Raw genomic sequence first — 22,565 nt, 5'->3', positions numbered from 1 at the left:
ATATGTGTGCATGCATGTGTGTGTACATGGTGTGTGTGTACGTGTGCACACATCTGTGTACATGGTGTGTGTGCATACGTGTGCATGGATGTGTGCATGCATGGTGCGTGTGTGCATACGTGTGCATGGATGTGTGCATGCATGGTGCGTGTGTGCATACGTGTGCATGGATGTGTGCGTGCATGGTGTGTGTGCATACGTGTGCATGGTGTGTGTGTATACGTGTGCATGGATGTGTGCATGCATGGTGTGTGTGTGCATACGTGTGCATGGATGTGTGCGTGCATGGTGCGTGTGTGCATACGTGTGCATGGATGTGTGTGCATGGTGCGTGTGTGCATGGGTGTGTGCGTGCATGGTGCGTGTGTGCATACGTGTGCATGGGTGTGTGCGTGCATGGTGCGTGTGTGCATACGTGTGCATGGATGTGTGCGTGCATGGTGCGTGTGTGCATATGTGTGCATGGATGTGTGCGCGCATGGTGCGTGTATATACATGTGTGTGCACACATGTGCGTGCACATGGTATGTGCGTGTGTGTATGTGTGTGTATGCATGTCTGTACATGGTGTATGTATACGTGTGCATGCATGCATGTGCGTGTACATGGTGTGCGTGCGCGTGTGTATACGTGTGCATGACATGGGTGTCGTCTGTATACGTTTTCCCAGGAGGAAGTGAGGGTCTAGCTCTCGTGCCCCCGTCCCCAGGGGCCAGGCTCTGGGGTCTCAGTGTGGATGGGGTGTCGTCTCTGCTCCTGCGAGCCCTGGGGCGCCTGCGCCCCCAGACCCGCGGAGGAATTAGCTTCGCTCTGCTGGCGGTAGCCAATTCCCTGCATCTACTTGTTCCTCCTTAAGGAAAGCTTCTGTTTGGTTCTAATGAGTAGCTTTTCCTAAAGAGAAACAGTAATAACAGCAGCAACGTAAGTGGGTTCTGTAAACTTGTAATCACACGTGTCAAACACTGGGCAGCGTTTTCCCTCTAAAATAGACGCGGTGGGAAATAACACGGCACGGCACAGGGAACGGTGTTTCCTCTGACAGAAGTTAATTCTAAACTAAGTATTCCCTGGAAGAAAAGCGGGGAAAACATTTTTACATGTCTATCATTTGTCCTCAGAGGACACAAAACAAATATGTTTTTTAACGTGTGACACCTGCATTATTCCAGTGGCCTCGGGCTATGTGCTGTTTCCAGTTTGCAGAGTTGGGGAAGAAAACAGCTCTGCATTAACAGGAACACACAGTACAGGCTAAGCATAGCCACGCAGAAAACAGAGGCCGCCCGCGGAGGAAAGGGGCCTGGGCACCAGGAGCCGGGGAGGGAGGGGCAGGGGCAGTGAGCAATGGGCACCCACGACGGTGCACGTGTGCGAACGCTCGGTTGGCTGAAAGCTCATTTCAGAGCTGCTCGAGACTTCCCAAAGATGTTTACATCTTGAAGGGAAGCTCCTTGGAAAGGCACAAGAAACCACATCAATGCGTCCTCTTCTGCAAGACCCCACTCAGAGCATTTTGCGCAGTGAGCTCCTGAGAGGCCCACGGCGCTCTCAGAACAGAATCCCCTGAGTGCGTCCAAGCAGAGTGGACAGTCTAGGGGACGAGAGACTGCTGGGCTGCAGGCCCCTGGGCTGATCTGGTGAACACTGCCGAGCCCCTGCTGGGAAGTGAGCACCACAGCCCATGTGGCCCAGACATTCAGGGGCAACAGGGCCCAGCTCTGGAAGGCACTTCCCAGAAGAGTACAGTGCTGACCCTCCTGGGATCACCTGTCCTGGCTCACATCTCCCCTCTGCCAGCCCCACTCCTCAGCCTGCGTTAGCTCGACAGTGGGTCTCTCCCCTCCACCCTGGCCTCAGATGTCCCCACACTGCATCTGGTCCAAAGGCTCGCTCACACCTGCACTCCCCAGGGGAAGCCAGTGTGGCCCAGAGGGTGTGGAGCTGTGGCCCTGGAGGGGGGTGGCTCTGATTGGGGGGCAAACTGGGAGGTCTCCTCTCTTTTCCCCAGGAATGCACTCCATCGCTGGCTGGGGGCCCCACGCCTGGATCTCTAAGCCCAGAGCCCCCATTGCCATCTTGGGGAGACTCTGGGGGGCTTCCTGCTGTGAATCCTCCAGGCCCCCTCCCCAGCCCACTCTGGGTGGGAGGGGCTTGTCCTTTCAGGGACGGGGACCAGCTCACGGTACACAGACAGCCACCCTGGGCCCATCACTGGGGAGCCCGCAAGCATGTACACCAGTCCCACAGGTGGTTTGGGGCTGAGGGACATCCAGGCCAGGACCCCCGCTCCATCCCACCCTCTCTGGAGGCCTAACAGCCTTCCTAGATCGTCCGAGGCAGCCCCTGGATCGCTGGGGTTTACCATGGCCGAGAGTGTGAGCCCGGAGCGCCAACCTAAACTCTGCTCACCGCTCAGGCAGGAGGAGTAGAGACTGTGGCTCAGGGAGCTCCCCACTGGAGTGGTCCAGACCTCTGTCTCCCCACCATCTCCTTCCCCGGGCCTTTCAACCAGCCCTTACCCTGACCCCAGGAAGTGACCCTGGATGCCCTGGCCCTCACGCGTCCCTCATGGGTCCACATGGGGTCCCACAGTGATGGCGTCTCTTGCCCTCTCCCTGCCTCTTCTGTGCACGCACACTCACACAGTGTGAAAATGGGTCCAGCCACAAGGTGGCTCTGCTGCCACTCCCCCTCCAGGCCGTGGCCCCGCCACCACTCAGCTTTCTGGCCTGAAGAAGGGAGGACACGGTGCTCTGTCCTCAGTCCCAGGACAGCCACAGTCAGCTCTGTCCAAATGGGCCATGGGATCCTAGCTTGGAAATGCCCACACGGCAGGCAGCCCAACAAGGGCGTGGTGTGGGACAGTAAGAACCCAGGGCCAGTCTGCGGGGCTCTCAGCGCTGGCTTCCGGCTCCCCTCCGCTGAATCCTCCCGAACTAGCAGCCCTGGGCAGTGCAGATCGGTGCCCACAGCAGCACCACAGGTGTGCACACACATCGCACTGTGTGACCCACACGTGTGTGCACACATATGCACGCCACACCACGTATGTGCACGCACATACTCACACACTCACACTCACACACTCTACCCTTCTAAAGAGACCCAGCAGGTCTCTGCGAGCTCTCCCTTCGTTGAAGTCTGTGCTGTCCCTTGGGGCGTCTGTGTCCCCCAATGTCCCCACGGACAAGTGTGAGCAGTTAATGTAAGGCTGGGCTCTGTGCCCAGCGTCCCTACAAGTTCCGGAAAGGCCGCGACTCTAACCAGCTCTGCTCCTAAGAACACGTTTCACGGCAAGGCTTTTAAAACAGAGTTGCCCCTCTGTCTGTAGGTCATGGTGACCAGAGTCCCTCAGGCCGACCCTTGCCCAGCGTGGACGGGTGAGGTGCGGGAGGCCAGATTACTTATTAACAAGGGAATCTGGGGCCTCTGAGCAGCCTTTACGAGTCTGCAGGCTCCATGTTTGGCCCTGTGCGCCTGCTCCGTGGTTAACGCACCCACCTATAAATAACGGTGCTGACAGGTCCCCTGTCAGCAGCACTGATGGACGGTCCCTTCTCCCGCCATTACAGCCTTGTGACTATGGGAAAATTAATTTAAGTGGTAGTTAATTTCTAATGAATTCCACTCAAGCGGTTAATGTGGTCCTCAGTGTTATGGTAACCTTCATGGATCATTGCATTATGTAAATAAATTCTATTTTATGCCGGTTTATTAAAAAAGAGAGAGATTGGGGAGTCTGGCTAAATCCTGTCTGCACACGCGCACAGCACAGTCTCGGCAGGGAGACCCTTAAAAGGGGAAGAAATGAAAAATCCATCATGAGTTTTCCAATGCTGAGCTACTCACTTTCAGCGGCCCCGTTGACAACAATGCCCACTTTCACGGCTCTGGATAAACATCTCCTAAGCCACGTTGCTGTTGCATTAAATGAGAAAGGGGAGCATTTTTGCCTTAAAATCTGTGTGAAATTTGGAACCAACCTTAGAGCTGGCCTGAGGACAAGGCCAGGGTGGGGGCCGCTGGCTCTAGCACGGACGGACAGGGCGGGGGGCGTGAGGATGGACTCAGTGGCCGGCCCCAGGGCTGGTGTGTGTGCTGGGGCGGTGAGAGCCCGCGGGCACTCTGAGTGACACGACTCAGGGTCACCTGCGTGGGCTCCTGGGCTCGGCTGCCGTTGCAGGACAGCGCAGGCTGGGCGGCCGAAACCACACACAGGCGTCTCTCTCAGTTCCAAGGCTGGAAGTTGGGGGTCACTGTGCCGCACACCCACTCCTCATCCTCCCCCGGGGGCGTGCGCATGTTCTCGACGGCTCTCGGGGGAGGGACTAACGCATCAGAGCATGCCCCACCCTCACCACCTCGTCTACACGGCGCCACCTCCCCAAGCCCCGCTGTCACACACGTCACGCTGCCTGGGGCTCCAGCACGCGGCCCTCGGGGACGCAGATGCTCCGCATGTGGCGCCGTGTGCTCAGCAGGTGTCTTGCCCGGTCACACGCCGCGGCTGGCTGGGCTCAGCCGTCCTCCACCCTGGCTGGCACGTGGGGGCTGCGGCAGAGGTCACAGCCCCTGGTGGAGAGACCCACGCCCAGCGTCCTGGGGTATCTGGCCCTGTAAATGGCCTCTCCACGAGGGGGCCTCCGGGGGCCGCAGGGCGAGTGCCCCGGAGAACCTCAGGCGTCTGTGGCTAGGAGGGGCTCCGTCGTTGGGACCCAGCCTGCAGAGCCGCCGGGAATACACTAGCATGGACTAGGAGCCAGCCAGCCTCTGGGGGACAGGACGGTCAGCAGCAGCCAGACAGGTTCTCCAAAGGACAGCCGACAGGATATTGGTTAAGGAGCTGACTCCAGGATTTTGGGGCAGGCGGGCAGGCTGGACACCCGGGGAAGCGTTGGTGTTGCAGGCCTGAGTCTCATTCACAGGGCAGCAGGCTGGAAATGGAGGCCGGGCGACTTCCCCGCAGGCATGAGGCCAGACTCCTTCTCAGGCAAACCTGTCTTTGCTCTTATGATCGTCAACTGATTGGGTGAGACCCACCCACATCGCGGAGACTCAACCACTTTCCCCAAATCTACTGATTTAAGTGTGGATCGCATCTACCGGGGGCCCGAGAGCCGCATCCCGACTGCTGGGTGCGGTCACCTGACACTGATGCTTTAGCCACTGTGACGCGCCGTCTGTGCTCCTGACCACGTCGGCGGGCTGTTACGGCAGAGCCCGCTGCCACCGGCCCTTACCTCCAGCTGCTCTTCCTGAAGAATTCCTCGGTCATGACCCCCGACTCAGAGATCTCCCCAGCTCCCCCGAGCCTGCAGAGTTTACGTGGAACCCCTACCACGGAGGCCCTCGGCCCCTGCCGGCCAGCTGCACCCTGCCCGGGGACGGGCTCTGGCCTCTGTCTGCGGGCGCCAGACACTGGCCAGCCTCCTTGAACTAGATGGGCTGCTCTGTGTCTGCATCTCCCCCGAGGGCCCGCCCACCGTGAGAGCCACCTCCGGGATGGGCAGGACCCATGTCCCGGGAGCTTCACAATCAGAGGCTTGGCTTCTCGGAGGACGGAGGACCTGTTGTGTTCTTCTCCGGTATGCACTCAGCCTGCAGTCTGCTGAGAGGCTGGGCCTTGTCTCCACTGCCCGCAGGAGCCTGTTGGAGCATGAACTAGAAATCCCTCCCTCTGTCTCCTCTGCTGTGACCTTGACAGCGACCTACACCCGGGGTGACCGAAGGGCATTCAGCTGCGCCTTCACACCGTGCACGAAGATGTCCTGGGCAGGTGCCCCTACACCGACAACACCTCACGGACAGCCCTTTCCAACTGCTGGCACTTGAAGCTCTCTGTTAGCCACAGATGTTATTCCCAGAAGCAAGGACAGCCAAGATTTCAGCGGCTGCCATGGCGCGGGGTGTGTGCTGGCGTCTCCATCAGGACGTCCAGCATTTGGGTTGGCCTCCACTGCGGCCCAGCAGCCAGGAGCTGGGCTCACGTTGCACTTCCCTTTAATGAAGACCTCGGGAGCCAAGAGCCCACCCCAATAGGCCTCAGAGCCCCCTGCCCAGGGCAGGATATGGTGGGAGAGAGGGGCCCCCTTGTCCTTCGGTAGAGCCCGTGACTCTGGGTCTCGGGGTCGTGCGTTCAAGTGTCACGTTGGGCGTGGAGCCTACTGAGAAAAACCACAGCGTCTGCAGGGGGGACAGGGCGTGCACACACTGAGCGGTGGAGGGGTCCAGCCTTGCCTGTGGCCCTCTGCCCTGCTTCCCGCCCTCCGCATCTGTGACTGGACATGGAAACCGCTGCTCCCGCTCCAGTGTCTGCCTCTTTCAGACCCGGCTCCGTCACCAGCCCAGGTCCCAACTCACAGGGACTCAAGGAAAGGAGACAGTCAAGAAGGATGGAGGTTGGAGAGGGAAGGGGGCAGCCAACGGCGGGGACTTCCAGACCTGTCCCCACCCCAGCTTACAGGCGAACTCAGCACTGTGTCATCCGAGCAAGGGGCCATGCGGACAAGAGAGGAAGTCTAGAGAACCAAGGCCAGAAAGAGAACAGAGAAGAAGCCAGACAGCAGGTTTAGGCATTGGAAGGGGGAAGGGAGGGAGAGGGAGAGAGAGAGAGGCAGAGGGAGGGAGAGGGAGACAGAGGGAGGCAGGGACAGGGGCCTGGAGAACAGCTCCAACCTTCGTTGACCCTGACCCCCAGGGCTGGGACCATGGGAATCTGGAACTTGGTAAGACCCAGAGGGCCTGGGATGCCCGGTAGCAGAGCCAGGGCAGAAGTGAGCTGGGGTTCAGCCGCCCCTTTCCCTCCCCTCGGTGTCTGTGAGCCGCCCTCCAGGCTGACGGCCATCAGCATGGGCCTGCGAGCCAGGCCCATTGCTCAGCATGGGGAGGGGGGAGAATGGGATAGAGCGCCTACTCAGGATCCAGAGTAAGGCCTTCAAACTCCGACACTGATTGCATTAAACACTTCAGCAAACAGCAAAACCCGCGTTTCAAAATCCCAACAGTAGAGAAGCAAATCTAATTCTGAATTACCGGGAGCCCAGAAGCCATGTGAAGCTCTTTGGTGACCATGACTGGGATATGAATCAAAACTAACCGCTGGAATCCTACCACCTGCGATTCCTAAGAAGCAGGGTTTTTTGTTTGTTTGTTTGTTTGTTTGTTTAAGATTTTATTTATTTGAGAGCGTGAGCGTGAGAGAGAACACAATTGGGAAGGAGCAGCAGAAAGAGAAGCAGACCCCCTGCGGAGCAGGGAGCCTGACCCGGGATGCAAGCCCAGGACCCTGGGATCATGACCTGAGCCAACGGCAGACGCGTCACCGACGGAGCCCCCGAGGTGTCCGGAGAAGCAGGTTTACTGAGTGTTCTGGGAGTGGGGTGAAGCCTGCCCTCTCCTTACACAGAGAAGGGCGCCACCCACGGTTTTCACCGGGAGGCACAGAAGGTTCTGGACACAGACGGGAGCACCGCGAGCAACTATGGGTTGGGGTCAGTTCCCTTTCTCTCCTTCCACAGCAGCAGACCCTGGCCAGCCCCACGCAGCTGAGAGATGTGCTTTTCCACCTTTGAAGCCAGGAGTAGCTTCTGGAAAGTTAGCAAATCATTGGGTGAGTCTCAGAGAGCTGCTTATTGAAAAGATGAGAGGGACATGAGGAGGGGTGGGCGTCGGGTTTGTCCTCCAGCCCTTCCTGCCTGTCTGCCTAGAATGTTGGATGTAATAGCTGGGGCTACAGCCACCGTCTTGTGCCATGAGGTTCCTGTGAACATGGAAATAAAGCACCAAGAATTGTTGGTGAGGGACAGGACAGAAAGAGACCAGACACGGACAGCTGCTCTAATAGCTCCGAGCGCCTTCACATGGCCTTCCTCCACGGACAAGGGCAGGACATTGCTTATTCTGTGTAAACCGCTGTGATTTCCAGCCCGTCTCCTCCAGCGGACAGAATATAGAGCTGACTGCACATCTGCAGCTGATCAAGCAGGACTCTTCGTGCATGAATCTAGATACGTACCGTGTGTTCAGCACAGGATGTGATGCAAAAGCTTAATAAATACTTGGGCGCGCGGATAAGCAAACGAGGAAGCACGACGCTTGATTCACTAATCAGAAAAGACAGCATCTGTTCTATCTCAAACGGCACGTCAGGTACTTAAACTGGTCAGGTTTTGTAGTGGGTGATCCCGTGCCACGGACCACGAAGGAAGGGCCATACCCGAGACAGAACTCTTAGGAAAAGCCACACTCAGGACTTCCCGCGACGCCACTGACCTGCCGGGATTTCTGCACAGAGTCACGTGCCTGCATCACTGTGTAAACGAAAACACGCATCATTTTCTGAGGGAAAGCCCACGAACCCTTCACGCCGTGGCCAGAGGAGGGAGCGTGTCTAAAGCCCACAGGTGGGGGCTGCTTGGCTGGACCCCAGAAGCCCAGCAGGCCGCTTCCAGACAGCTCTGTTTGTGATTATTGACAGAGCCAAAATCAATTTCTCGTGCAATGCAAAAACAGCCCTTTGTTCTGTAAATTCCTCCTTTTTTCATGCTTCTTAAAAAGAAAAACGACAAGTTTGGAGGGAAAAAATGACTGACCTCTAACTGGGAATCACAACCACTAATTACAAATGCTCAAATGGTCAAAATGCTTTATACAATTAGAAAAGGAAAGAGGAAATAAAAATTTGCACAAATGCAGAAAAACGCCCTAAATCAGAAACAAGGCTTACGTTATCCTATCCCAATTTGTTGAGGAAACTAGGGATGGAGGCTCCTGGGACAAGGAGGACCCCCCCCCTTGCCGGCTGCTCGCGTGCACCCTGAGTGGATGCGTTCCCAGGTCTGGGTAGGTGTGCAAAAGGGGGAGGGGGCAGGGATGACCGGGATTTGCTTGGGTATTGACAGGACCTAAGATGACCCCGCTTGTGGATACATCATCTATTAGCAATAACTTAAAATTATTTTCAAAAATATTCTTCATCTGCATGTAGAGCGTTGACTAGCATCCTTGATAAATTTATGTCTACCCAAAGCCTCAGACTGTCACCTTATTTGAAATAGGGTCTTTGCAGGTGTGATTAAGGGTCCTGAGGTGCAGTCACCCTGGTTAGGGTGGGTGAATGGATTTGTGTTGCCTTAAGCCAGCAAGTCTGGTATCTGTTACGGCGGCCACAGGAACCAATCCACTATGGACGTTCCCTGTCACCTGGGCCTCCAGTAAAGAAGTACTTGGAATGTAGTTAATGAAACCCATTAATTAATGTCCATCATACGTTTGTATCCATTTGCAGTAAACAAGGGAGGGCACTACCCACAGCTGGTGGGCACGTAAAATTACGTGGCTGCGGTTCACCTGGCCACTCAGGTGAACCACAGAGGCCACAGAAAGTTGCTCAATTAGACAAAGGAGGTTTTTGTAAACACACAACTGATGTGTTCTCCACATTCTTCCCGAAGAGTAGTCTTTGGCCACCCTGAGAAGACCAGTTCAGTGAGCCGTTAAAGGCTTTAAACTTTAAATTTAGGGAAAGCACATCATTGTAGGACTTAAACTTGGCCACAACAACGAAAAGCCAGAACAGCCCAAATTCAGGAAGGATCAGGTCCTATGTGGGACCGTTTTCAAACGGCATGCCCGCTGTGACGGGAACCCAAAACACACATGTGTTCGTTCGGGTTTAGAGGACAGCAAACACTGGAGGGAGGAGAGGATGGTTGTGACATTCTCTTTAAATCTTTTTGTTTTTTACACAGCATGACTTTTCAAATGAGTAAGTGTGTTGTTTGAAGGTGTCTGGAGCTGAGATGAAAACCCCGGAGCACCTGAGAACCTGTCTGCGCACTGCCTGCTTGAACTGACCACCGTGTATGCTCACATACAACATGGGCTCCCCCGGCTAGAGGCTGCGCTTGCCAGACAGAAGGTTCTAGAACGGGGTTGGCAGACGTCTTCTATAAAGGGCAGGAGAGCCCACACTTCAGGTCCTCAACACAGTCGCTCAGGTCTGCCCACGCGACACAAAAGTATCCACAGACGACGCATGACGGAAGGAACGTGACTGTGTTCCAATAAAACTTTATTGACAAGAACAGGCAGAGGCTTAAGACCAGCAAGAGACCCTCCTTTGGAGAAACGGATGGTGCTGAAGCTCAAACATACCAACGGGGTGAAGAAACAGTGGGACACATCTGTCTTCTCCACTCGTGTTCCAAGACTGAAGAGATGCTGTATGGGAAAACAGTATGGGCGCTCCTCAGGAAATTAAACAGAACTGCCGGACGATCCAGCAATCCCACTACTGGATATTTACCCAAAGAAAACAAACACGCCGATTCAAAAAGACATCTGCCCCTGCGTTCACTGCCGCATTGTCTGCAGTAGCCAGGATACGGGAGCAGCCTGAGTGACGGGCTGATGGGTGGATGAGGCAGGGGTGGGGTACACGTAACGGGACAGGACTCCGCCACCAAAGAGAGCGAAATCCTGCCATTTGCAACGACGTGGGGAGCTGGAGAGGATAAAGCAAAGTCAGAGAAGGACAAATAGCCCACGACCTCATATATTCGGAACCTAACAGCCCAAAGCCAAACCTGAGCTCGCAGACGCACGGCACAGACTGGGTGTCAGAGGCAGGGATGAGGGTCCCACGGCGCAAACCTCCAGTCACAAAGTCAGTAAGGCCCGGGGATTCACGCACAGCATGGCGACGACAGTCCGTGATACCGCATTTCACCTCTGAAAGTCGCTCAGCCGCACACAGATTCTCTAACCGTGTGTGGTGACAGGTGCCAACCAGACTCCGTGTGCTCGCTGGCAAAGTGTGCACGAGTCCCACATTGTACACCTCCAACTGTACTCGGGACAAAACACAGAGGCCTACAAGTGGGAGACGATATTCAGTGGTCTCGTGGCCCCTGAAGGGAAAGGGGGGATGGGAACGGTGGGGGGTGCAGGGAGGTGCAGCCACTTGAGGGGGTGCAGGCTGCGCGTCAGGGCTCGGGCCAGCTGCCTCGTGCAAGTTCAACACAAAAAGGAGGCGGTCGTGCGGGGTGGATAAGGAGGGCGCGTGCAGGCTCAGGCAGGGCGCGCAGGGCTGAAAACCTGGAAACCTGCTTGGACCGGGCGTCCCCGCCCACAACGACTGCGCTCGTGGCTGACACATGCGGAGTCGGCATGCACGGGGCCCCTGGTGTTAGCGGCTCGACCCCAGGAAGAAGCGGCACCGCACGGCCCAGAGAGGAGGCCTGGGGGGAGGCCGTGCAGGGGCTCAATTCTCCTGCAGTGTTATGTGGCTCAAATTCTCTTCCATGGGGCATCCTGTCCACAGGTTCCTACATTCTTCTCTCAGGCTGTACAAGTGAGACACAAACCTAACTCCTCCCAACAAAGCAAAACAAACTCTATTGCAACAGAGACAGCCGCTCCAGACCTTCCCGCCCCGTCCCGTGCCCTCTAGAAGTACCTGTCATTGCTATTTGGTGTGTGCTTCTCGAGAACTTTTCTTACCAAATATTTTTACTTGGAAAAACATGTGGTTAGATTTTTGAGTGTAATGCTCACATACATGAAAACACACTTTGCACACTGTCGTGGAACTTTCTTCCAGAGGCAAGATGCAGAGACACATCCCAGCTGGTGTCCCGTGGCTCACAGAGGCCGTGTCCTTTGTCCCAGGGCTCCTCCCAGACTTTCCGTAACCACTAACCTCCGCACAACCCCGAGCTCGTTCCAGCTCTTTGCCGTGACAATACTGCTCTGAGAACAGCCTCCCAGAATTCTCTCCGTGTGCAAGTACTTCACCAAGCACGCCATAAAGTGGGGCCGGGAGGGGCACACGTGTTATATGTGGAGGTTGCTGTCTGGTCCCTACACAGGCACCACCGCCCACAGGGGACGGGAGTCCACACTCAGCAGCAGCTTGCCACACTGAAGAGCATTCTCTGCTTAACTTCTGCAAATCTGATGGGCGAACACGTGCTTCATTTCTACTTTCCTCTCACTTCCATGATTACTAGTGAGATCCACGATATCTCAGTGTATTTTCTTGGACTCTCCCTATTCATGTCTTCTGTCCGTTTCTCTGTTAGCTTGTTGGACCTCTAGGGTTTGCAATGCCTTATGCATGCCTGCAACCCTCCCTGGGATGCTGCCATCCATGTGTGGATTCCCTCCCTGTCCGTCTTGTCCTGCAGAATGTGCTGAATGGTGACATTCCCCCTCGTCCTGGAGGGTCTGCGGAGGCCCTAGTGGACTGTCCATGCTTTTCAGGGGGGACTGTGGGCCCGACCTCCAGGCCCCTGCCCCCTGAGGCAGCATTGTCAGAGGGGAGACCGGGAGGGTGGACAGGACCCTGAGGACCAGCACAGAGGGAGCCACCCCAGTGGTGTGAGACTGTGTCTCTGGGAATTGGAAAGCTCAGGACTGGTTGCCAGCTTCCCCTGAGGGGACAGAGGGCCAAGGTGATAGGGTGTGCTCTCCATGGCAGGAGGGAGGGGATCTGATTTTCCTTCCCTCCTGACCAGGAGCCAGAGGCTGCACGGTGAGTCGGGTTTGGAGATTTGGCTCCTGGAGCAGACGGAGCCTGCCACGGTGTTGGGAAACAGCGTAGGGAATGTAGACCAGTTCTCTGCCATCCAGCATCTGGTGCCAAGTGGCCGCTTTCACGGCTAGCTCCTCATAGCCCGGGAGCACGGGCTTTCACCTGCTAAAGTGAGCCTGCTGTGTTTCTTCTCTGCTGACTTTGGGAGTCTGGACCTTGATGAAGAGGAGGTCTTCCTACCCCAAATTTATGCAAATCATTTCCCACAATTCTCCTCGCCACACGTCCTGACTTGGCTTCCCTGTGACACGTGGAAAGCTTGCTGCACGCGTGGGGTGTGGTAGCAAGTCCAGCCTTTCACAGGGGTACTCGGCGGACCCAAGCCGCTGACCGAGTTCTTCGTGCTTTCCTTCTCCTTCCGAGGTGCCCCTTCCACCCCTTCCAGGTGAAGGCTCACTGGAGACCTCTGCCCGGATCTACTCAGTCCCGCTGAGCACACGCGCCGCTTTAACCGTTCTACCACCTCCGCGTGTTTTCACATCTGCTAGTGAACCTCCCGTCATGTTGCAGGATGACAGAGGCACCCTGGCTGTCTGCGTACATTTCCTCTTCCGGAGGGAGGAGCAGCTTGGAGACTGCCACTTCCATCGGCGTTCCTGCTGGGACTTTGGTGGCTTTGCATGAGAGATGAGTGGCCCTGGGAGTGGAGCTGAGATGGGCAAATGCGATGATTCCCGCAAGCAGAAGGGAGCAGTGGACAGGCCCTGGAAAATCCAGTTACACGCAGGTCATCGCACTTGTCAGCACCTGTTACCAGACTTTAAATTCTGGACTTTCTGGGATGCCTGGGTGGCTCAGTCTGTGAAGTGTCTGACTCTTGATTTCAGCTCAGGTGATGATCTCAGGGTCATGAGATCAAGCCCCTTATCGGGCTCTGTGCTCAGCAGAGTCTGCTTGTCCTTCTCCCTCTGCTCCTCCCCCTGCTCTCTCAAATAAATAAATAAATAAATAAACAAATAAATAAATAAAATCTTTTAAAAAATTTCTGGTATTGATAATTTGCGTCTTGTTCCCTTATTCTGGATCAGACTAGCTAGACATTTGTCTGCCTTGTTGCTCCTTTCAAAGAACCAGCCTTCAGGTTCTTTCATTTTCCCTATTGCTACTCTGTTCTTTATAGTTTGGATTTTGCTCCCATTTTCTAGTTTCTTTGGGTAGAAGACAAGACCATCGTCTGGAGTCCTTTAGCCTTTTCTAATATAAGCATTCAATGCTATAAACTTCCCTGTAAGTACAGCTTTAATGGCTTTCCACGCATGTTGATATGTTGTTAGTTCCCACCTAGTTCAAGCATTTTCTACTCTTCCTTTTGAGCTCCTTGACAGATGGTTTATTTAGAATTGTGCTGTTTAATTATTTGTGTGATTTCCAGGATGTCTTTGTTATTAAATCTTAGATGAATACCACGGTGCTCAGAGCATATTTTCTATGACTTAAAGCCTTTGAAATACATTGAGACTCATCTTATGGTGCAAAGTACGGTCAATTTTGGTGCCCATTCCATGTGAACCTAACGAAGATGCCTCTTCTGCTGATGTGCCAGATGCGGGGATGTTTTGTGGATATTGATTAGATCACATTGGTTGATAGTGTGACAATCGTCTGCACCCTCAGTATTTTCTGCCTACTGTTCCTATCAATTATTGAAAGAGAAGTATTGATGTCTCCAATCATGAGTTTTGTTTCTCCTTGTAATTCTATAAATTTTTTTTAAAAGATTTTATTTACTCATTCGACAGAGATAGAGACAGCCAGCGAGAGAAGGAACACAAGCAGGGGGAGTGGGAGAGGAAGAAGCAGGCTCATAGCAGAGGAGCCTGATGTGGGGCTCGATCCCATAACGCCGGGATCACGCCCTGAGCCGAAGGCAGACGCTTAACTGCTGTGCCACCCAGGAGCCCCTAATTCTATAAATTTTTGCTCTGCTTTGAAGCTCTGTTATTAAATGCACAGAGATGTAATAGTTATCTGTTCTTGATTAATTAACTCATCTCTCATTATACCTGGTAAGGTTTGGTGATCAAATCTACTTTGACCAACATTAGTATGATCACTCCGGCTTTCTTTTGATTATTGTCTGAATGATATTTCTTCTATCATTTATCCTGTCACTTACATTTATAATGGACTTCTTACAGATTGTATATACTTGCGTCTTGCTTTTCGTTTTTTAAGATTTATTTATTTTAGAGAAAGAGAGAGCAAAAGAGAGTATGAGAGAGCGTGGGGAGGAGGCAGAGGGAGAGACAGAATCTCAAGCAGACTGCCCAGTAAGCATGGAGCCCGACATGGGGTTCGATCCCAGGAACCTGAGATCCTGACTCGAGCTGAAATCAAGAGTCGGATGCTCCACCGAGCCTCCCAGCTTGCTTTTCATACAATCTGACACTCTCTGCTGCTTGCAGGACACTTGCACACGTGCACACGTACACACGCTGTGATTACCAGTAAGGCTGAATTTAAATCTATGATCTTATCTTTCATTTTCTATTTATCATATCAATACACTGTTCCTTTTTCCTCTATTGGTATTTTTTTTTTAAGATTTTATTTATTTGACAGAGACAGCCAGTGAGAGAGGGAACTCAAGCAAGGGGAGTGGGAGAGGAAGAAGCAGGCTCAGAGCGGAGCAGGGAGCCTGATGCGGGGCTCGATCCCAGGACCCTGGGATCACGTCCTGAGCTGAAGGGAGACGCTTAACGACTGAGCCACCCAGGCGCCCCTCTATTGGTATTCTTATTTTAAATTAATTATTTTAATATTGCATAATTTTTCCATTATTGGCTTATTACACTTATCTTATTTTCTTGGTGGCTGGTCTGATGTGTACGGTACACACTGTGACATCACAGCTCACCTTCACGTAATGTTTGCAAGAACCTCAGGAACGTCAGCTCCCATCCTTGTGCTGGGGTGCTCTCACACTGCAGTCCTACAGATGCTATGAGCACCATGACACTTTGCCATTATTTTTCCTTTGGTTCTCTCAAAAGGATATTTAAATGAGGAAAAAAATCTTTTATATTTACCCAAATAGTTACTATTTCTAGCTCGATTCACCTCTTTATGTAGATCTGTGTTTCCACTTGAATGCTCCCAGCTCTTGTCTTTCACTTTGGTTTTGAGAGAGGTTCTCACCGCACATAGATTTCTAGATAACAGCTCTCCCCAGCACCTTACAGAGGTCTTACCATCTTTTGGGCTGCATGGTCTCTGATAAGTATGTGGCTGTTTTTGTCCCTCTGTGAGGAATGAGTTTTGTTTCTCTGTCCTCATTTTAGAGGTCTTCTCTTCATCTGATAATGATGTATTATTACATGGTTTTCTTTATATTCCTCCTGAGTAAGGTTTGCTAAGCTTCTTGGATTGTGGATTTATTGTTTTCATCAAATATGGAAACATTTTGCCCATTATTTCTTCAACTGTTGTTTTTTTCTCCATTCTCCCCGAGGGCAGCCATGTCATTTATGCCAGAATGCTGGATACGGTCCCACAGCTCAGTGAGTTCCTTTTTTTTTTTTTTTGGATCTTTATTTATTTGATCTTTATTTGTTATCTAGAAATTCCATTTGGAATTTTTTTTTGTAAGCTTTATTGAAGTTCTATGAGTTTTATAAGCACATGTTGTCATGAAACAGCTGCCATAATCAGGACATAGAACAATTCCATCACCCAAAAGCACTCCTTTGTGTCCCTATGTAGCCAACCCTGGCTTCCCACCCCCAGCTGTAGCAGATGTCCTGCACCCGTGATTGGGATTTTCTGTGATGTCACAGCATTGGAATCATGAAGAAGCTGAGTGCGGGCTTCTGTCAGTCGGTGGTGGATCTGAGATTTGCTCCTGTTTTCACCTGTAGCACATCCTTCCTGTCTGGTGCCGAGTATTCCGTTGAAAGAACGCACCACACCTGACCGATCCGTTCCCCAGCTGAGGACGGTCGGTGGTTTGAATTATAAATAGCGCCACCATAAACATTCCCATAAAGGTTTTATTGTGAACATCAGTTTTCATTGCTCTTGGACAAATACTCGAGTGGCACGGCTAGTAAAGGAATCATGTCACTTGGACAAGTGGCCAAGCCGAGTCCAGCATGGCTGCATCACCTCCCGGGAGACTTACGTCACTCCAGCATCTTGGCTTTTCCACTTGGCAACCATTCTGTGAGGTATGTGGTGTTATTTTGTTGTGAAGGCAATTTGCTTTTCTCTAAAATCCAGCGTTAAACATTTTTACATGCTTATGTTCCATCAGCGTGTGTTCCTTTGTGAAATGCCTTTTGCCTACTTTTAGTTGGGTTTGTGGTTTCCTCACTGAGTTCTGAGATTTCTTTATAGTCTGGATCCATTCCTTTACCAGGAATGTGTTTTGCAAATATTTTCTCCTAGTTTCTGGCTTGTTTTCATTTACTTAACAGTATCTTTTGAAGAGAAGACGTGAACTTGGATGAAAAGATCTTGAGGTTATAACTTCGGTGCACCCTCACTTATGAAGGCTTTCTTTCATGGGTCATGGTTTTGGTGTGGTTTCTAATAAACCTGCAGATCCCAAAGTCACATGAATTTCCTACGTTTTCTTGAGAAGATTTTATAGTATTGGGTTTTACATTTAGGTCTGTGATGTATTTTTAATCTTTGGATGAGGTGGAAGTTGTTTTGTGCACATGGAAATTCAACTTTCTACCACCATACCCTCAATCCTGTTTTGGAAATCACTGGACAGGTATGTGAGGGTCTATCCCTGACCCGACTCTGCTCTCTTCTGGGTGCTTCGCCGCTGGTCCCAGTGTCTTGGCTACTGTGCTTCATCATAAGCTCTGAAATCAGGGAGCAGGCTTCCTTCAACATTTCTCTGCATTTTCAAAATTTTGGCTCTTTTGCATTCTTAGCCTCTCCATATAAAATTCTGAATAACCATGGCATTTCATACAAAAATTCCTGCTGGGATTTTTACTGGGTTACACTGAGTTTGTAGAGCAGTTTGGAGAGAACTGACAATGTCCAATGTTCTGATCTGTAAACACGGTATGGCTTCCTATTGAGCTCTTACTCAAATCCTTTCAACAGTGTTTTATAATTTTAAGTATATGGAATGTGCATAAATTTTGTTAGACTGGTATCTAGACATTTTGTGGCTTTGGTGCCATTATAAATAGTACTTTATCTCAATTTCTATCTGTTCATTGCTATAGCATTTACAAATACAAAGATCCTCTCACTGTTTGGATAACAGAAAAACCATGAAAGGTTTCTGGTGGGTTGTGGTCCTTGTGAAGTCAAATCCCAGGGAAGAAGGGAACTACTTTAATGATCTAAAGGAGCCGGCACACTTTTTCTGCAAATGTAACCAAATTTTAAGTATTTTTAGGTTTTTCAGGCCATACAGTCTTTACAGCAACTGTTCGCCTACTAGAAAACGTGGATAATACAAACATGAACGAACACCGCTGGACAAGTTTGCCTGCTGCCTCTTGACCCACGTGGAGTTTGCTGTTACGCTGGACTCCCCAGGCTATAAATGCTGGTCCATCCAGATACTGGAAAGTAACTGAGCTGTAAAGAGGGTTTGGTCAGCACACAGGTTGGCACCTCAGATCAAAGAGAGACTAACAATCCCAGGAGGGACGAATGATTTAAAAACCCATCAACGCCGTGTTAGAATTCCAGCTTGTCCATTATAATCACAGGTTCCTGGGGACTTGGGCCCCACGGCTTCGGTACACCCATGCCTGCCTGCCCTTCGAATACCTCATGAGTCACTTATCTGTATACACAACACCAACACTGTCAGCCCCGCACAAGAGCCAGTAAAGACCTCACACTTACCTGTTGAGGGGGAAACAACTGAAAAGAAGTAAGCTCACGGATTGGAAAAATTAACATAGTTAAAATGTCCATGCTACCCAGAGCAATCTACACTTTCAATGCCATCCCGATCAAAATGCCAATGACATTTTTTAAAGAACTGGAACAAACAGCCCTTAAATTTGTGTGGAACCAGAAAAGGCCCCGAATCACCAAGGAATTGTTGAAAAAAAAACAAAGCTGGGGGCATCACAATGCCGGATTTCGAGCTGTACTACAAAGCTGTGATCACAAAGACAGCATGGTACTGGCACAAAAACAGACACATGGACCAATGGAACAGAATAGAGAACCCAGAAATGGACCCTCGGCTCTTTGGGCAACTAATCTTTGATAAAGCAGGAAAAAACATCCGGTGGAAAAAAGACAGTCTCTTCAATAAATGGTGCTGGGAAAATTGGACAGCTACATGCAAAAGAATGAAACTTGACCACTCTCTCACACCATACACAAAAATAAACTCCAAATGGATGAAAGACCTCAATGTGAGACAGGAATCCATCAAAATTCTAGAGGAGAACATAGGCAACAACTTCTATGACATCGGCCAGAGCAACCTTTTTCACGACACATCGCCAAAGGCAAGAGAAATAAAAGATAAAATGAACTTATGGGACTTTATCAGGATAAAGAGCTTCTGCACAGCCAAGGAAACAGTCAAAAAAACTAAGAGACAGCCCACGGAATGGGAGAATATATTTGCAAAGGACACCACAGATAAAGGACTGGTATCCAAGATCTACAAAGAACTTCTCAAACTCAATACACGAGAAACAAATAAACAAATCATAAAATGGGCAGAAGATATGAACAGACACTTTTCCAATGAAGACATACAAATGGCTAACAGACACATGAAAAAATGTTCAAAATCATTAGCCATCAGGGAAATTCAAATCAAAACCACACTGAGATACCACCTTACGCCAGTTAGAATGGCAAAGATAGACAAGGCAAGAAACAACAATTGTTGGAGAGGATGTGGAGAAAGGGGATCCCTCCTACATTGTTGGTGGGAAATGCAAGTTGGTACAGCCACTCTGGAAAACAGTGTGGAGGTCCCTTAGAAAGTTAAAAATTGAGCTACCCTATGACCCAGGAATTGCACTACTGGGTATTTACCCCAAAGATACAGACGTAGTAAAGAGAAGGGCCATATGCACCCCAATGTTCATAGCAGCATTGTCCACAATAGCTAAATCGTGGAAGGAGCCGAGATGCCCTTCAACAGATGACTGGATTAAGAAGCTGTGGTCCATATATACAATGGAATATTACTCAGCTATCAGAAAGAACGATTTCTCAACATTTGCTGCAACATGGACGGCACTGGAGGAGATTATGCTAAGTGAAATAAGTCAAGCAGAGAAAGACAATTATCATATGGTTTCTCTCATCTATGGAACATAAATACTAGGATGTTTGGTAGGAGAAGAAAGGGATAAAGAAAGGAAGGGTAATCAGAAGGGGGAATGAAACATGAGAGACTATGGACTCTGGGAAACAAACTGAGGGCTTCAGAGGGGAGGGGGGTGGGGGAATGTGATAGGCTGGTGATGGGTAGTAAGGAGGGCACATATTGCATGGTGCACTGGGTGTTATATGCAAGTAATGATTGAACTTTACATCAGAAACCAGGGATGTACTGTATGGTGACTAGCATAATATAATAAAAAATGATTATTATTTAAAAAAATTCATAAAAAAAAAAAAGAAAAGAAGTGAGGTGTGTGTGGCGTGTGTGTCTGTGTGTCCTAGACCAGCGCAGCGTCAAACTTCTCCCCATGCGGGAGGTGGCTGTGTTCCCATGGACAGGACCCAAGTCTCCAGAACAAAGCTGTGGGCTTAGCCTTATAGGAGGAGCCTGTTCCACCAAGTGGAGAGGCATTGTCATGTCACTGCCATGTGATTCCACATGCATTTGTTGAGTGCCTACTACGGGCCGGGACTTGTGGCAGACTGAGAGCAAAGCAGGACAGAAACAGGCTCTGCCCAGCCCAGGGCTTCAGTTCTCGGGATGAACCCTGTGGAGAGGGGTGGATAATATTAGCATCTACAGGGGAGCGTGCGCCTGGGGACACCTGGCCACGTCTGGAAGTATTTTTGGTTGTCACGATGAGGGATGAGGGTGTTCCTGGCACCCAGGGGGAGGGGGCTAAGGATGCCGCACCCTACACTGCCCTAGTCAGCCAGGCGCAGAGAAAAATCTGTCCTAAGGGCCAGCAGTGCTGAGGGGGAGAAACCGCCTAATGTCACAGACCTATCCTGCAGTCATCGTGGGACTGAAATCTAGACAGGTAATTATCACCCTTCGAGCTTTTGCACTCAACACAGTTCAATTCAAATAAAACATATTATGTTGCAAATCTATGTGTTACAGTCTCTGTGAGGCCTGGATGCACCTAAACCAGGGGTCCCGGAAGCACTTGAAGCAAGGAAGAGGAAAGAAGGTCTTTACTCCTGCAGAACAGAATCCCACCTTTTCCCAGGATAAAGCACTCCGGGGAAGGGCATTTCCTTCTTTTCGTTCTTCTGAGCTGCCTCCTGGGCTCTGTGCTGGGGATCTGGGATCCATGGTCAGGACCCCCAAGGCCAGGACTATGTGCCCAGTACCTGGTACTGCTCGGCCCCTCACTGGCGCCACCCCTGCATCTCACCCTTCCCGGTCCTGCGGGTCTCAGCCTGGATCCCACCTCCAGGGAGCAGCATGACTGAGGAACCCCAGTCCCCGTGCTAGGCCTTCACTGGCTTCCGCACATGTGGCTCACCCACTGAACTCACCACCCTATACCGCTGTCCCACCTCATATAACCCGTTCTGGTGGTGGGCTGGACAGGAAGACTGCTGGGGAGGGCCACTGCGTGGAGCTCAAACCACGTGGGTGAGGCAGCCTAACTCTGAGGCAGGAGACACAGGGACCCCTGTGCCACTGGCTCCAGGACACACGCCTGCAGTGGGTCCCAGAGCTGCTCTGCTCAGCACACACCCTCCAGGTGGGTGCCCTGCACACGCACACAACACACACACGTACAGACACGTGCACATACCACACACGTGCATGCTCCTGTCTCATCATGGATGACAAACACGCTTAACTGATATCTGAAATATCTTTGCGTATGGAAGTTGAATTGTCCTTGACTTAAAAACTGCTTTCAAGGCTTTCACACTTATCCTCAAGACAGAAATGTTGAGAAAAGGGATTCGAAGTCCCTGAAGGGCAGCACTCTGGCTGAATCCAGAGCCAGGCTGAGCTCGGCCTCACAGGACTGTCCTTCCCAGGGAATCTGGTTCTTTCTGACCAGTTTGCATTCCGACCTGGGGAGGGAGGTAAGGCCAGCTCTCCCTCTGTCTTACCTTCTGCCCTCCAGCCCGAGTGCACACAGCATGCACAGAAGATAAAACGGTGCATTTCCCGTACTGGGGCTCTGCTTGCATAGCTGATGGGACTGGGCTGCTACAGGTGACATGCCTGGGTAGCAGAGTCAAGAAGACCTGAAGGTCGATTAGGTAATGTTTACATTTTATTTTTCTGTGGATAGACGGTACCATTCCGCAAGGAAGTGATGCAGTTTCGCACGTCATTTTAGTGATGGGAACTACATCTGTCTCTGCTTGTGCTTTGGGTTCGTTTTGCAGTAGATGAACCAGCGGCCGCGCCTCTTCACCCGGTAACAGTCCTTGCAGCGCTCCTTGATGACGCCCTTGGTCTTGAACCCCAGGGCAAGCTGTAGGCTGGGCAGCTGCAGGCCGGGCAGCAGGCGGCCGGGCAGTCCCGCGAGCTCCCACGCCCTGGGCTTCGCACCAGCAGCACCGGCAGCGCGATGGGATCCGGGCAGGAGAGTGGAGAGCGCGCGGGGCATCGCCAGGGGAGGGCTCCAACGGAGCAGAGGGCTCAGGGCAGACGCCAGCATCTTCGTCACAAGCACGGATGCCATGCCGGGGCCCAATCTACACGGGACAAAAAAGCAATCCTTTGAGCCTCTGCGCACGACTAAGAGCTTTGCCACCAGGCTCACCCCCACCCCCTAACCCCAACCTCGTGAACCCGGCCCCTCCGCCCGCACTCAGGCCCCCGCTCCATCCTCACCCCCGCCCCCTAACCCCA

General features: G+C 51.7%; 1 non-coding gene across 2 annotated transcripts in view; it reads right to left on the bottom strand.

The window, feature by feature from the left end:
• Positions 1-573: 573 nt before the first annotated feature.
• LOC100480417 overlaps positions 574-22,565 on the bottom strand; it is a 22,359-nt gene continuing 367 nt past the window's right edge. The window contains exons 2-4 of one of the 2 annotated variants that reach the window (XR_004624359.1): positions 21,815-22,408; positions 10,587-13,299; positions 574-10,504 (exon numbers count right to left, since the gene is read on the bottom strand). This is a non-coding gene — a transcript (uncharacterized LOC100480417). The remainder of the gene's footprint in view (positions 10,505-10,586; positions 13,300-21,814; positions 22,409-22,565) is intronic. The other variant, XR_002142587.2, reaches the window with a different exon arrangement.

This window comes from Ailuropoda melanoleuca, chromosome 3, assembly GCF_002007445.2.
Source record: "Ailuropoda melanoleuca isolate Jingjing chromosome 3, ASM200744v2, whole genome shotgun sequence".
Taxonomy (NCBI): Eukaryota; Metazoa; Chordata; class Mammalia; order Carnivora; family Ursidae; genus Ailuropoda; species Ailuropoda melanoleuca.
This window is presented reverse-complemented; position numbering and strand designations above follow the sequence as displayed.